Source organism: Hippoglossus hippoglossus, chromosome 1 (genome assembly GCF_009819705.1).
Source record: "Hippoglossus hippoglossus isolate fHipHip1 chromosome 1, fHipHip1.pri, whole genome shotgun sequence".
Lineage (NCBI taxonomy): Eukaryota > Metazoa > Chordata > Actinopteri > Pleuronectiformes > Pleuronectidae > Hippoglossus > Hippoglossus hippoglossus.
Genome location: NC_047151.1, coordinates 23,877,071 through 23,893,534, shown reverse-complemented (window position 1 = coordinate 23,893,534; position 16,464 = coordinate 23,877,071). Strand labels below are relative to the sequence as shown.

At 43.1% G+C, this 16,464-nt stretch overlaps 1 protein-coding gene across 1 annotated transcript in view; it reads right to left on the bottom strand.

The window, feature by feature from the left end:
• Positions 1–16,464, bottom strand: part of LOC117770256 (protein ELFN1-like) — a 100,865-nt gene that overhangs the window by 71,990 nt on the left and 12,411 nt on the right. The gene's annotated exons all lie outside the window — the stretch shown is intronic.

Sequence of the window (16,464 nt, the reverse complement as noted above, 5' to 3'; positions counted from 1 at the left end):
CTAACAGCCATATAAAGGGAAATGGAAGTACAGTGTCGGACGAGACACTTCAAGCACAATGAGAGATGAGAGCCACTGGAGGTGAGAGGCTGCAGAGGAGAGAGGGAGGAGGAGGAGGAGGAGGGAGGCAGGGAGAGATGTGAGAGGAAGACAAGACACTGGCTGAAGAAGTAGAAACGATGTACACACGGATACATGGCCAGATTAAAACAGTAGTCTGAATAAGAAACTGCCATGTAAACATCATTTTCTGATTACCGTAACCCAATTAAGGTAATTCTAGGAATAAGCAATAATTGAATTAACGTGCGTGAGAAGTGCTCATGTCTTTTTTCCATTGTTTCCATTTGATCTGTTAGTTTTGGTTTAACATTGTGGGAGCGAAGTTAAGATTGAGTTCTTATCACACTGTTGTCCGTTCAGGTGTTCATTTTTTATCTGGTAGATTTGGGTTTTACTGGGTTATTTGATGCTTTAACATCCTGATTGACAGCTGAGTCTGGCTTGTATCTTGTACCTCAGCGTGATCACCGCTCTGCAGACTCCGGGTCCAACTGAGGTCAAAAGCACAAGATGGTGGCTTTTGTTTACGGGATATTTTGGCTGAATTTTAGTTTGAGAGGAATGAAGATGTGTCCTCCGTCTTTACACTTTATTCTGCTGTGGAAAGTACTGAAGGAAAAGAATTAAAACAATTGTCAATAAAAAGTAATCAAGTGGTAGAATCGTCCAAAATCGAAATTTGAATCTTACGCTATTAGTAGTAAAACTAATTCCTTCTGCTGTTGTGTAATTACTAAAGTAATATAATACATTTCAATAAGCAACAATGAACTCATCCTTCACATCTCATCACATTCAGAACTTAATACACATTCATTCATTCATTATTCTTTCAGTTCTTGTTTTTCACAGCGTTTGTTATTTTGCACAGTCTCTATACACAGCACATGAATATAACATGTTTATACCGTACATATCAAATGTATATACCCACGTACAGTATGTGCACAAACACTGAAATGAAACAAACGCACACACGCAGAGCGTTGTGGATCTCGTGCCCGGTTTCCATGGGGACTTGAGAGCTGAATATTCTGGGATAGAGATGAGCACATGCAGGCAGCACTCAGGCCATATGGGGTGTAGCCGTGTTAAAAGGCGCCTACTACTCAGATTTGGAATTTACATAATGCTCTTCCCCTGGCCATCAGCTCACAGGACGGTGAGGTAGACAACCGAGATGCTGCGCACGTTTCACATTCTCACTCTTGAAATTTCACGCACAGTCCAAAAGACTGGTTGAAAGAAGTTAACACATGTACAGACGTGGTTCCCTTACATCTCTCACTGAACATTGCTCCTCTCTTCATGAAGGGTTTTGGAATTTAAACGTTTTTTTGTGTCATGAACACTTGTAGATCTGATCAAATGGCCCAGACAAAGCAGAAGCAGTGAGAAATAGGTGGAGACGTATTTCAGGCAGATCGTGTACAGTTAGTTATCTTAGTTTGCAGGATTACACCAAAAACTACTGAAAGGATTTCAACTAAACTTGGTAGACGGGTGTGATGTGGATCAGGGTAGTAACCATTGAATTTTGGTGCAGATCAAGATCAGCGAGTGGATGCAGGATTGTTTTTTTCTATTACCTTCTTTAATAATGAAGACATAAGGTGTTTGTTTTACATTTTCACTGATTTCCAGGGAATAATTCATGGATTTTGAAGAAAAAATAACTGATATCTATGAGTGTGTGGAAGTGGAGGTATGGTCGGTTTATTTATCAGCAGGATTATTAAAAAACTACTACACTGATTTCCACCAACCTTGCTCCAAGGACAGGGTGCGAAGATTAACCCAGAGAATCTTTTGTTTGATTGTTTGGCCTTGGCACAGGTAAGCACTTACTACTGAGTGCCATTCATTTAATGCAATACTTTCTAAAAAAGGGAAGAAATGAACCTTCTCCTTGTGAACAATTTGATGATTTGAAGGCGTCTTAACCTGAAAATAATTGAATATCGCTGGAGAAATTTCATTTTGAAGATAAAATGTAACATCAGACGTCATTCTCAAATACAAGGGATTCATTGTCCAGACTCGTTTTCAGAGTTTTGACGTTCTGACGCTTTTCAAGCCATTTCAATGGGATTGAATAATGAAAATCAGACAAACATCAGAGCGACGTCACCGACTGGGAGTCAGCTCAACCTCTTCATTATTACTTTCCTCGTTGGGGGACGCAAGTCAGGTTTTTACCTTCAAGCTGAATCTCACTGAGGCGCAGGAGTGATATCTGAATCCTGAGCTGCTTAACGATTACAGTGTTATTATAGTTCGCCTAATTGTGCATTCAGCAGCGATCCTTCTCCCATTAGTAATCATTTATATTTTAGCAACCTGCATTGGCTGCAGAGAGACTCCTGTCACAACACATGCTTCAGAGAAACTAATTACTGGCATATCACACAGCAATATGTGCAGAGGGGAACATGCTATCAGGGACATTTGGGAGAAATGACGACACGACTCTGTAATCACGATCAGCCAGAGGGGAGCACATCACTTTAAGCAGTTGGAGACGACTCAGAGACGTCGTGCTGGAAAGCGACAGGAAGTGAAGACATCATCCGTGTTAGTCTAGGATCCAAACAGGGATCCAAAAGAATGATAGAAAGGTTTTACCCTGAGTTTAGTTTGAAAACACATCCGTCGGGACTTTGTAGATATTATGCAACTTCTCAAAGTTTCAGCATTATTGGCACAACGTTCATAAAGAGGAGCAAAGCTCTTTTTATCCTTGCTCTGCTGCCTTAAAAGACAAATATTCAGAGGAAACAGGCTTTTGCAGCTTCTCTCTTTCCGCTGGTGTGTTATAAAGTTTTTTTTGTGTATGTAAAAGTTCCAAGTTAAAAAGCCCAGAGTAGATTTCCTCAGCTAAATTAATGTTATGAGCCTGAATATAAGCATTACAGTATATATGTCTCCTTTAAGATATTATGACAGCAAAGCAAATTATCACCTGGATAAGGCTGCGTGGAGCTGGGAGCCAATTGTAGAAGTTAAGTTGGAACAAGCTTCATTCCATTTACATTTTGCCAACCTGTAATATTTCATGTAATTATTGAAAGTGGCCATTACATTACATATAGTATGTCAAAGACTATGCCTCTTTTAAATGTAACACTAACTACCATAATGTTCTGCAAACGTGCTTCAAATATTGTCGGCATGCACAAATGTTTTCAGCCATCTGAAGCCATCGGGATTTTAATAAAAGTTTCTTCTCTCCAGGCTCACAGAACAATCTTAGGGAATCAAACCGGTTTCTCTGGTGGGAGCAGCCTTGACAGACCAAAATCAAACGCAGCCACAAGACACACGTTTCGCTCATCTGTGAGCGGTGTGTGGCTCTCGTGTTTTCTTGACTGGAGAATTCCTCTGCTGGGATACATCAGACTGTTCAACCCACAGCTGGATGATAATGATTTGAACTGGTAGGCAACTGGAAAACTGAACAAAAAGGTACACAGGCGTATGCGGCGGAGAAATAATTACAGCACTTAAACCCAGAATAATTCTTTGAATTCGCTGCACATTGAACCTTAATGGCAGAAAATAGTCTCTGAAGGTGAATTCTTCTTTAATGCCACTTGCTTTTCTCTATTGTGCAGAGAAGCATTGAAGCAGAAGCGTCCCTCTGATTGTTTCTGTCCCACACACTCTGTGCCTCCACATGTACATTACAACAAAACACGTGCTCATGTGTTATTAGCCTCATCATGACTTCAGTTTTAATCTCATGATGGCATCAAATCACAATGTGTGCACGCCCTGAAACCATCTGAGTCTATTATGTTAAATATATGGTTTGGTATTAGGCATCAATGATGTGCTGGTTTCATGAACATAAAAAAATTGGGTTGCATTTACGTATATTTGCCAGTTTACTTGGTTTATTTTAGTTTAAATGCACTAAAACAAACTGGTCTGATAAAACCCAGCGTTTTGGGGCAGATCCAAATAAATGGGTGGATCCAGGATTTTTTTTGTTTTGTTCCATTGTCTCTGCAGCGTTTTCCACAGAATTCATTCCATCTGTTGAGAGAGTGGAGCGGGATGTGCAACAGATTCTGAGTGAAAGACAAACTCTCACGCCAGACAGAGAACCGCATTGCACGCCACTTGAGGGTACGTGCACAACTGCAGCTGAAGCGATGAGGTCTGATTGTCGACGAGGACAATAACCACTTTATGGACGACAGCGGCGGAGGTATGCGTTCTCACGGTGAACCTTGTGCAGGCTTATCTCTTACAACTGTTGAGCAATAGAGGGTGTTCGACGTCTGCGGACGTGTCAGTTTCAGCTTTTGTCAAATATAAAGCAGATTTACTTTAATTAAGGACGTTTCCTCTTATTCAGCAACTCTCCTCCTCCACTGTCACTGAAATCTTTTGTCGTGCACACTTGCAAAAAGGACAATTTACCCAAGTACCTGTGTAAATGACACAGAAATCTACCTGGGGAAATTATCAAATCCTCTACCCTGATTAAGAAAAGCCAGGTTTCTCCTTTGCTTGACATTTACGAAATTAGCTTAGTGAAGTCGGCAGTAATCTGGTTTCCCTAAGTGCATGTAAAGTGCACTGAGCAGGACTCTCTGAAGGACGGTATAGTAAAGTAAGAGTATGGTGTTCTTGTAGGTTTCGCTGTAGGGCTTTTGGGGAATTGTTTTGAGTTTTGGACTCCGAGAGCTTATTTTGTTTGAGGGTTAATATACTTCAGGAGGATGTTTACAGAAAATGTGTGGACGTGGTTCAGGAAATAAAAAGTTCAGTTCTCATTTCCTGGAGAACAGCAGGGAGGTTTGACAGGTAAAAAAAAAAATGGAGAGAAAAGCAACGCTGCTGAAAAACTGCAGTGTTTTCTCCCAGGCTCATGCAATATGTATTTTAAGGCGTTCCTGTTAAGCAGTGTAAGACACGGGAGGGGGGAAGCGAAATCAAATTGAAAAACTGTAGTGACTGTAACTTTTGACAGGCGCAGTAAATATCCACGTTGGTTATGAGGTTAAGGCAAGAATTGGGGTTAGAGGTTTCGGAAATTCACGTCCGTGGAAGTCCTCGAAGATACACAAATACACAAGTGCCAGGGAACACTGCTCTGATGAGTTGTACATGTTTCACCCTGTGCATAGACCAAACTACACACACACACACACACACACACACACACACACACACACACACACACACACACACACACACACACACGGTCTTCAGAGAGATAGCAATGTAATATTCATCTTCTCTACAGAGATAAAAGAAGCAGAAACTAATAACATCCCTACCTCAGCCACTCCTGTGTTTATGATACTCTTCACACGCTATCACTGCACAATCTTCAGCAGAACACCACACACCAGAATGTGACCCGAGCTCGGAAGACAATATGAGCCGAATATTATTCCATTCAATAACGCTGCTGGTGTGAAACTCTCACAGGCAGTTTACAATTATTTTTCCGGGGGAGGCACAAACCGAAATGAGCAGCGCATGCCTTGAAGCTCAGTCGTGACACTCGGCGAGGAGCAAAACACTTTGATTCCACTCAGCCAGAGAACATGCACATCTGCTAATGTTCTTTTCATTTCAAATTCAAACCTGAAACCACAGTGCCGTCTTTAAAGTGGCATGTGGACGAGCCCAGGGCAGAGCCGGAGAATCCTTCCAGCAGCATCATTTAGCTCGGCTGTTAGGAGGCATCAGGGACGAGTGATGCACAATGTGAGTAGTGGATGCCTGTTGCCTTCCGGCCCGTGGCAATACATTAAATATGTAAAGTCATTTGGCCCAACATCACTCTCGAGTGCCAATACTGGAGCAGGATGAGAGGAGGCGATAATAATTCTTTCTCACCACAGCAGTAAAGCGGCCACTCCTTGGGCTGCGGGACGACTCCTCTACTGCGACCGCCTATACATTACAAAAGTGGAGTGTGAAATGAAAGCCAATATGGAGACAGAAGACCTACAGTTCCTTCGACGGAGTCACGGGGAAGTCAATCTCCGACCGGCGCAGGGAGCAAAATCACCAAGCCAGTGCTTCACTTCCTGGACCTTAAAGTGGAGAACAAAAAATAAAATGGTTCCCCCTTAATGAATAATACATGCGCGAGTGCTTCTCCTCCTCATTATTCTCTGTGCTTGAGTGATTGCGAAGGCATTCCTTGATTAATTAACACTTTCTCATCACCGGGAAAAAAGCACAGAAACAATGTGGTGTCTATTTTGTTTGATGTTAGAGGAAAGAAGGAGAACGTGTCCCCGATCCCGTAAAAATACATTCTGAGCCGGTCTTTACTATTCCTCCAGTTCTCACCTCTGTTCTGGGGAGTATATTGCCTCTTAGCACTTAAATATGAAGGCGCTCCGGACTCTGTTGGGTGAAAAATGGCTTTCATCTAGGATTTGAGCTAAAGCAAATTACCCCTCTGGTGGTATAGATCACTTTTAAGGAGGTAGGTTTATACACCGAAATTGAGCAAGAGAAAGAGAGCGGCAGAGGTGTGTGTGTGTGGGGGGGGGAAGCGAAGCAGTAGAAATGCTGTTTTCTGATAAAAGTAAAAGAGTCAAAGAGAATAAGAAGGAGCATTAATGAGACAGAGCAATTTGATCTGGTGGCGCTTTTATCGGGATTCAAATAAACAGCAGTCAGGTTGTGTAATCCGACAGCAAAAAAAAAAAAAAAGTGTGACTTGAAAATCAACCGCAGAAACCTAAAGCACCTGAGAGGATAACTGGGTATCGGTGGTCAGACGACAGATCTCAGACCAGGATCTTCACGGCAAACAAACGCAACATGACTCGTTCCTTCGTGACAACGGAGAGACCCAGATCTTTGTCCTAATATTTGTTTTTGTCATTTTCTCAGCCTCCTGGGAGAAGAATTTCAGCGACGCTGCTGTCAGACACAAGTTTAATCACTAAGAAAGACGAGAATCCTGTGCAGGAAACTTCATCACTGGAAAAGTTGGACATTAATTTTTAATTGAATTCACCAAACATGGCAGTGACAAGACGGAGTGAGAGAAAAACGATGAAAGGGAATTGAAATGGAAGAGGAGGGAAGAGAAAGGACAAGACGGAGAAGAGGAAAGGAAAGGAAAGGAAAGAAGAGACCAAGGAAGCAATCGTGAAAGACAAAGGAAAAGAAAAGAACAAAAGAGGAAAGGAAAAGACTAAGAAAAGGGGAATATGTAGGAAAGGAAAGGAAAGGAAAGGAAAGGAAAGGAAAGGAAAGGAACGGAAAGAAAAGGAAAGGAAAGGAAAGGGAACAACCAAGAAAAGGAAAGGAAAGACCAAGGAACGGACAGGAAAGAGAAACCAAGGAAACAATTGGGATAGACCAAGGAAAAAGAAAGGAAAGGAAAAGACTAAGAAAGGGGGAATATGTAGGAAAGGAAAGGCCAAGGTAGGGAACGACCAAGAAAAGAAAAGGAATGGCCAAGGACATACCAAGGAACGGAAAGACCAAGGAAGGGACAAGGAAAGACCTAGGCATGACCAGGGAAAGGAAAGGCCAAGCAAAGGAATGACGAAGTAAAGCAAAGCAAAGGAAAAAGGGTTTGGACCTGCACATGGGGGGGGGACAAAGGAGATGGAGCCAACTCTGCCCTGAACCATATGTGTGTTGTGTCGACAACACACCCACAATTATCTAATGACAGTGTCCCCTGGAAGCTCTGTTCCTGGTCTGACTCGGCACATCACGCTGTCACTCCGGTGTTGACTCAGTCATGACACACACACACACACCAGTCCATCCATCAGGCCGGAGGGATGACAGTGAGCGAGCCGGCTGCAGGGGAGCCGTGTGATAGGTGCGTCTGACAGATGGTCCCATCAGCGCCGGAGTCGGAAACAACGGCGAACTTCCTCGTTATCATTCCCCCCCCGACCCTCGCTTATCCGGCTCATCGTTCAACACTTTGTTTTCCCACTTTACCGCAAACTATCACAGGGCGACATGGAAATGTTTTATGTATCTCACACCTGACTTGACAAAACTGTGATATTTTTAGCTCGTCGGCCATATACATACAACGCACCAGACGGTATTGTGTAGCTGTGAGTGTCGACTCCAGTAGCAGCGCACACACTTTGGCTATAGCCGTGTTTTATGAAGTAGTGGCTTGTTGCCTCTGGGAGTTTCCTGACGGCTCAAACTATGGTTGCTCCGAGCCGTTTGAATCGCACAAATGAGCACAGCTTTCCAGGTTCAGGTGCAGTCGTTGGTGGTGGGAGGCCGCCCACCTTTTAATTAGAGAGTGTTAACCTTTTTAAATATACATAAATATATAAATGTCATGACGTAGGGTCGTTCCAATCTGTTGACTCAACCTAAGCATGAGCTCTGCATGGTCCAAACAAACGGTTTGAACCACCAGGTGATGTCATGAGCCGTGGTTCAACCCATAAATGAGTTTTATTTTGTAATGAATGTGATGTTAAACCAGCATTAATGTGTTTCATCACAGAAGAGTCATATAGTTTAGTTCACCCGTCAAAAAACACATTGAAGTGCAGTATCACTTTAAGAGATAGATAAGTGGGACACAAGAAGTGACATGAGATTGAGAAATCCGATAGAAAATGGTGTTATTATGAGTGAAATTAGATTAAGATTAAATCAGATGCCAGAGATCAGATATAGAAGTCGGATGAGATATCGAGGTGACATTAAATAAAATAAAATGTTACAGTTAAATGACATTAGAGGTGGAGACAAAATGCAAGAAATGAGATTTAAAAAGTGTCATGAGAAAGAGTTGGAGTAATGTGAGATAGAAACTCCTGGAACTGTCCCCTTTTTCCAGATCTGCACGAAAACCCAGTGAATTCTTCCGTCTTCCATGTTTCATCCTTCCGCCGAGTTCAGTTGAAACCCGCTCGGTTGTTTCTGTGTAATCTTGCTCACAAACATACAAACGGGGGAGAGGAGTGAAAACAAACCCTCCTCGCCGGTTGCAATGAAAAGAGGAGAGAGAGAGACTAAAGAACTGTGATGCAACAAACACAAAGCAATCAACTACAAGGAATTAAAACAAGATTAAAAACCCAGACTGTTCAATTTTTTTCCTCGGCGACAAAGTCTGTATCATCATTTCCCTGCAACTCACCCGTCTAACGGAATCGAACACGTTGCTCTGCTGGATTTACAAACACGATTGTTGTCTCTACTGTACGGAGACATGTTGATAAAGCCAACAAAGTTTTTTTTGCACCCGGATGAAGGGAGTTTTTGACGGGTTTACTGGGAGCGAGACGAGGGACATCAATGTGCAGGCGAACCAAAGGACAGCCGCAGAGTTCCAGTGCAGCTGCAGCGCGTGGCGGTCGCAGTTACCACGTAGTACAGTGGCTGCAGAGATACTTTGGGCCATGTGACACGTGGGCCGCCACATGTCCAATGCCTATAAAAACACTACAGAAAGCTTCTTCCAGCCCGGGGCACCCTGCAGGTATTATGCCCCCCCCCCCCCCCAACCCTCCTCCACATAACAGCATCTCACAGGTGGACTGACTGACATCCCTTCTCCCGTTTGAAAGCGCGCTCGCCGCTCGGTGCCTCTGACTCAACTCTCATCTCCGTGTTCCTTGCGCCCCGAGGACATCTGTCGCAGATGCAAAGAACATGTAAATGGGGGGACATTTTTTGAAGAAAAAAAAAGAGGGTAAATCTCATCGCATAAGCAGAAAAATATTTAGAGGGAAGAGATTAGAGACCTGGGGCTGCTCGTCACATCAAAGACATCACATCCTTCCCTCTCTCTCTCTCTCTCTCTCTCTCCCTCTCCCTGTTTTTTTCACTCTCTCGCTCTGCCTGTCTCGCTGTGACTCTCCCTGCCGTCTCTCCATGAATGCGTGGGTGCAGCTGGTTCCTATGGCAATGCCAGTCTTTCGAAGCTCGACCTATGTCCCCCCTCTTTTCAGAGAACGGCTACTAATTATGGGCACACATCGAGAACGATTGGAAATATGTCTTTTTGACGGTTGTTCAATCCGTGCATTTTGCATTTAATTGATCATGCATCATGCAAACACGAAGCCAGATCCCCTTTAAAGATAACCACTTCAGGTTGAGAGAACAGACTGTCGAGTGCGGAGGAAATAGCACTTCCAAAATCCGCTTCCTAATTTTCCTGCTCTTTCGACACCTCGCTGCTGCGATGAGTCCGATAAGAAAAATACTCTTCAATGATAATTAAATCAGGTGTTCATCATCGGCACATCAGGGCCGCTGATAATAATTAGCAATCAAGTGATACTCTGTTTATCCCTCAGGGGAGTTTCTCTTTTTCCGTTGCCCTCGGGCTACGGAGCAGTAGCCTCAATTACAGCCGGTAAGAACTCCGCCAGTTCTTTGCTCAAGGACGCTTCGGCAGCGAGAGAGAGAGAGAGAGAGAGAGAGGGCGAGATGCTCCCACTCAGGTCCTGCTGTTTCTCTGGCAACCAGGTGACCGAGGGAGCAGAAGGACGAGTACAGTGATCAACTAGCGACAAGTGACAGATGGCCCAGGATGACCCGTTCAGGACGTGTCTGCTCCGGAAGAACCAGTCACATGGGGGGGGGACGTCAGGCGGCCGCTCGAGTGGGAGTTTTGACAAGTTGAGAAAATGGGTCAGTTTAGTGGAAATGTGTGACCTTTACTCAAAGTAAAGCACGTGCAAGCTGTCGTGGAAAAGACGAGAGTGAGCGGTCACAGATTTTGATTCAGGATTCCCCCCCGAGCGAGAGAGTGGTAAAATGTGACATTTACACATTTTGGGTTTTTCAGCCTATGTTACTTTATACTTCAGAAACTTTCCAAGATGAATACTGTACGTTTCAAGACTAAATACTTTGTAATCAATTCATCACTGCTGTATAGGTACTTTTACTTTTGCTACTTTAAATATTGGTGCTAATAACTATACACGGAAGTCAAATTTTTACAATCTAATTATAGGTTTTACATATTACACATACAAAGATCAGATTATCAATAAAAGACGAAGTGATCTACATGGTCTGTTGCAGCCAGCACAGCCGCTAAGGGTTCAGCATCTTTCCCAAGGGCACTTCGGCAGGTCGAAGGGGGATTGAACCGTCGACCTGGCTAATGGACGGTCAATCAATCAAAGCAGAACCAACTCAGGGAATTGCATCACTGCCTATTACTTATATTACTGCTACTACCACTGCTACTACAACTACTTTACTTGTAATAGAGTATTTTTTACACTGTAGTATTTGTGAAGTCTCCAGAATCTAATTATTAAATCTGAATATTTTCACAATGATATACGGACACGAACAGACGTGTGATTAATGATCAGAAGCTGCTTCATTTGGTAAAAGACGAATGGAATTTTAAAACCATAACAAATGAAAATTGGAGTCCTGCAGTTTTTTCAGCCGTGTGTTTTCTTTACATCCTCTTTTCTTCGGCCCGGATGTTTGAGTCCGTTAATGCCTCAAAAGACCAAACGAGCATATTTATAAACGCTAAACACGCTAACTCTGAATGCCTGCACCTCTGCTTTGTGAACCATGTATCTGCATCAACAAGGTAAAACAGCTGAATACATTTAAAGTTTTATCTTCTCCAAGTCCCTCGGAGGAAATGCGACTGCCTCAGTAGCTTATTGGACCCCGTTACCATCATTATTCACCACAGTGCTCTGGGCTTAACAATACACTCACATATGTTATTGTGCATTTGCAGGTTTTAAAGCATCAGGTCTTTGAGCCGAGCAGAAAACACGGAGTAACCATTTGTGTGAGATTTAAACTTGGCACGAGGAAATAGGTTTTTTATTCAGATCAGTTGATTAAAAAGAAGAAAGTATGTTTTATTATCTTTACTACACAAAACAGTCGGACTGTCACAACTGACTGATATTAGAATTTGTTTGGGACATAATGTCAATATGTAAAGAAAAAGTTGTTATTACTTTAAGTCCAAACACAAAAGAAAGTATAAATATTATGTTGAACGCTGCTTAAATCACTCTCAACTTCACCTTTCTTCATACTGCAAAAAAAATAAACGAAAGCAAGAAAACATTGCCCTTGATGTTTTCTCACAAAAAGCAAATGTAGCTTTTCTCAGCCGGGAAATGTCAGCGAAATTGGTTCCGCACATTTTTCCAGAGTTTGTCTTACACATGTGAATAAAACAGCAGGTGATCGTGTCAGAACGCGTTTGAAATATTCGAGTAAGGGTCTGCGGAGCACGTAGGAGGCAGGGCACGAGGCACAAGCTCTGCTGAGGCGGCTCTTTTCATCAAAGGCTCGGGAATGTTGTTGTTGTTCAAAGTTCCCCATCTTCCTCAGCGTCTTCCTCGCGTTCGTCACGCCTTTTTTCACCCTGTGATATTTTTTTCCATATTTGTACTCCATCATGTTACATACACGTCTGTCACGACACATCGACAGAACTCCCACTTGCTCGATGTGAATTTTTCAAAGATTTTCCTTCCGTCTTCTCACATGGGCCATTTTATCTCGGTGGGGGGGCGGGCGCTGGAAGCTGAAGTTCCAGAAAATGCCGCAGCAATGAATCTAGTGTTTTGGAAGCATCATCTAACATTTACCATCAAAACTTCTCTCCCAAGAAACTTAGGTGAATTAATTGGACCTAAATCAATAGGTTTGAACGTTTTGGACAGACTGTCGGTCACATCGTCTTCTCCACTTTACCCAAAGTTCGTTCATTCCCAAGTAAGTACAATATTTATCTGGGCTCAATTGATTCTTGTAGATGTTTTCCCGACTTGAGTTTCACAGCCTCGACAGGTTATTGCAACATCCCATCGGCGTGTTTAGACTGAGCGGCGTAGAAGAATGTGTCAGGCGCTAATTAAAGTATAGTAACTTTTATGGTATAATCTGCATATGCTTCTACTTTATATGCACATAAATAAAAAGCCTCCAGCTACCAAGTCACTATAAATAGAGGCTCAGTGTGAGAAACCGACATGATACACTACATAAAACAGACTTATTAAAAACTACACTTCTGTTGCATTTCATCATGCTGTCAACTCAAAAAAACCATCGTGTCACTCAAAACCAAAAGAGTCCAGTGTTTAAGAAGCCCTCGCTGGCTTCTGATTGGCTCCCGGCCCATAGATACACAGCTGCTGGCTGCACACATCAAAGAGCTCTGAGGACGGAGGGGGACGAGCCAAATGCTCCGACAGTCACTCGCTTCTAATTGTCGAAAACGTGGACAGTAGTCAACTGTTCCGCCGTCGTACACAGCTCCATTCAAAAACACTCAGGCATAGAACATGTGCATGCAAACACATCTCCACATCTCCACATGCACACCCGCCTCCCGCAGGATCTCATTACCGCCATCGACCTCGTGACCTTTTGCTGATTAGGACTCTGTTTTATGTCCATTTGCATCTTAAGTATATGACATGCCTGGAATGTGTGTGCGTTCGCAGCGCAGGCACATACGTGTTTCGTGCGTGTTAGCAGCAGCAGCAGCAGAAGGAGAAGGGGTAACTATAGGGAGGAAGAGGAGGAGAACAGAGGAGAAGAGGAGGAGGAGGGGAAAGGAGGGGCGAGGCCATGCATGGTCAGAGAGGGCAGACGTGAGCTAAATAGCTGAGTTGGCAACTGGAGGGGAGGGAGGGAAGGAGAGGGCGGGTGAGTCATGCTGCTGTGATGAGGTACAGTGCGAGGACAGTAGACTTTTTTCTGCCTCTTCCTGTGGGGTGACGTTGTGCATGCGTGTGTGTGTTGTGTCCTTTTTCTGATTTCGACTGTATTTCCTGCTGCGACGGCGTTACCGCCTGAAAAACTGTGAGGCCATTTTGGGCCCGGGAACAAGAGCCCGATCTCAGGAGACTGATCTGATCATATGAACGTTAAATCAAATCAAATACACCACATGGTTTAATGTAGATGGACACGCAGCCTCCTGTCTCCCCGGCCCTGGGAGAGATTTTCAACCTGGCTGCAGAGATCCGCTCCCCATTCAGCCACAAGAGCATTAGTGAGGTCGGCCACTGATGTGGAGCGATAAGGGCCGGCTCACGGTTTGCGGAGGATTAGGTTTGATTCGATTTTTCCACAGCAAACTAGGGAAACTGTTTCTCTATGGGCCTGGTTTTTAAGTGCAAGGGGACACATGTTAAAAAAGACCTTCTCCAAACTGCTGTTCTCTAGAATATCGTTTGCCTGCAGCAGTGTTTAGAGAAGGTATCTCTGGATGGGATGGAGGTGACCTTGACCGAAGTTGAGCTGCAACCATTAGTCAGCAAAGCACTTGATCTGTGGCAATTCTGATAACATAGAGTTACAGTTTCAGTCATTGAGAACACGATGAATAAACTGAACCCTTGGTCATTTTAATTACTTTTTGACATTGTGTGACAAACGGATTAATTGGAAATAAACATCAGATCAATAATGAACAACATCACAGCAAAACTGGGTTTCTGTTACGATATATTTTATATTATTACAGTTGAGAGTATCCGGTGTTTTACAAGTGGCCTAAAACTAATGGAACATTTTTGTGTGATTATGAAAGAGTGCAGTATCACTCAGGTGTGACATTTCCAAGGTTGGTTGGAGGAGCTCTTTTTATGTCATGTTGTTCATTGTTAATTTGGCCAAATTTGAATTGAATTGGACTATAACCTTTTTAAAAAAGTGTTTACACAGATTTATATGTGAGAGTTTGAACGTACAAATGATTTATGCATTTCCTCTTATATACACCGACTAATCCTATGTACTTATTTACATAATTCTAGTTTATTCTTCTATTTTCTCTAGTCAAGTTCCATCGTTTCATTTTTATTATTTCTTTCTGTACACGTGTTTGTGGTGCAGAGACATGGTACTGGCGCACCCAACGTTGTGTGACGTGCACACAAAGCGCTGACACACAACAGATACAAGCTCTTGTATGTGATATTTTTGAGTTTACACATCAGAACGTGTCCTCGACTGAGCTTGTTCTCGGCAGCACACAAAGCAGCTCTGTAAAAATCCTCAACTCTCACATCTCTCTCTCTCTCTCTCTGTCTCTCGCCCCGAAAACCAGCCCACCCAGCAGTCTGCTCCTGATTCTAAGGGACATATGTGGGATTTAATACAATTTGCAGGGGGAAGGAGGCAGAGAGGGATGAATGATATATTGACTTCTATATAAAAGCAAGGCTGGGGTGGTAATCTCATTCCAGGATGCCGTGATGAGATTTTGGCCTGTTTTCTCTCCAAGATGATGTGACTTTGGTCCTGACATCATCAGGCTGCCGTGTGTCTGCGTGGGCGTGCGTGCGCTGTGCATGTGAGTGCTCCGTGCTCCATGATATGCTCCTCTGATTTTATCTGGAAGCCCCGGCTAAAATTGCATCTTTATATATTTTTATGCGCGCACGGTGGAGATAAAAATCGAAAGCACTATTTTCGCCGCCGCATCAAGTTACTCTTTGCTTCTCTAAGTTTCTTTTTGAGGGCCTTTTTTTTTTAGAAATAAAACCATCTTTTTCAGCTTTGCACGGTTTTGAAGACGGTGAAGTACTCTACCTTTTAAACTGGCTTTTCCTTTTTCTAAGAAAATACTAAATATTCATGAGAAAGGAAGCATGAACGTGAAAGGCATGACAGCAGGACACAGGGTCAGGCAGGGTGGTCGGACATAGAGACGTTAACCATATTGTTTTTATCGATTATTAATGGTATTTCGTGGTTGTTGCATTTGTTGTTATTTGATTTATTCACCTTGTTGTTAATATTCTGTTTGTTCTCGATCTACCTTAGCAGCGCTCTCGTTGTTTCCTCCACTAAAGAGCTTGTTTTTGTGGCTGTTAATTAGTTGGATTACGCAGAAACTACTGCAGAGCTTGGTGGTAGGAGACACAGGTTCATGCTTGAGGAGAGGAGCCCATTAAATGTCGGTGCAGATCCGGATCGGGGGACGGATCCAGGATTTCTTTTTTTTTTACTCTCTAACATTGCGGGAAAAGGCATTTTGCAACATTTTCATTTCTTTCTTGGAGAATAACACGTGGATGTTGATGAAAAAAAACAAAAACAATAATGTATCTTAAGGGAGAGATGAATGAGTGTTTGAAATTTGGTGCAGATCCAAATAAAAATGTTGGCGGAGGATTTCCCTGCCAATCGAGTTTTGAACATGAAGCACATTAGTTTTGTTAAGTCATTTTATTGTTGTTATTATTATTACTACTACTACACACTCACCTTCGGAACAGATATCCGGGTCCAGATTTAATGAAAATGTGACGTTATGAAGATTTCTGTTCACATTCAAGCCAGATGTCACGTTTCCCGGCGGCAGCAGCTGATTCTGAACCCGTCACCAACTTTCACCTCAGCTTCCTGTTGCGGTTCGGCTCCTCTGGTTCAAACAGACCTACTGTGTAA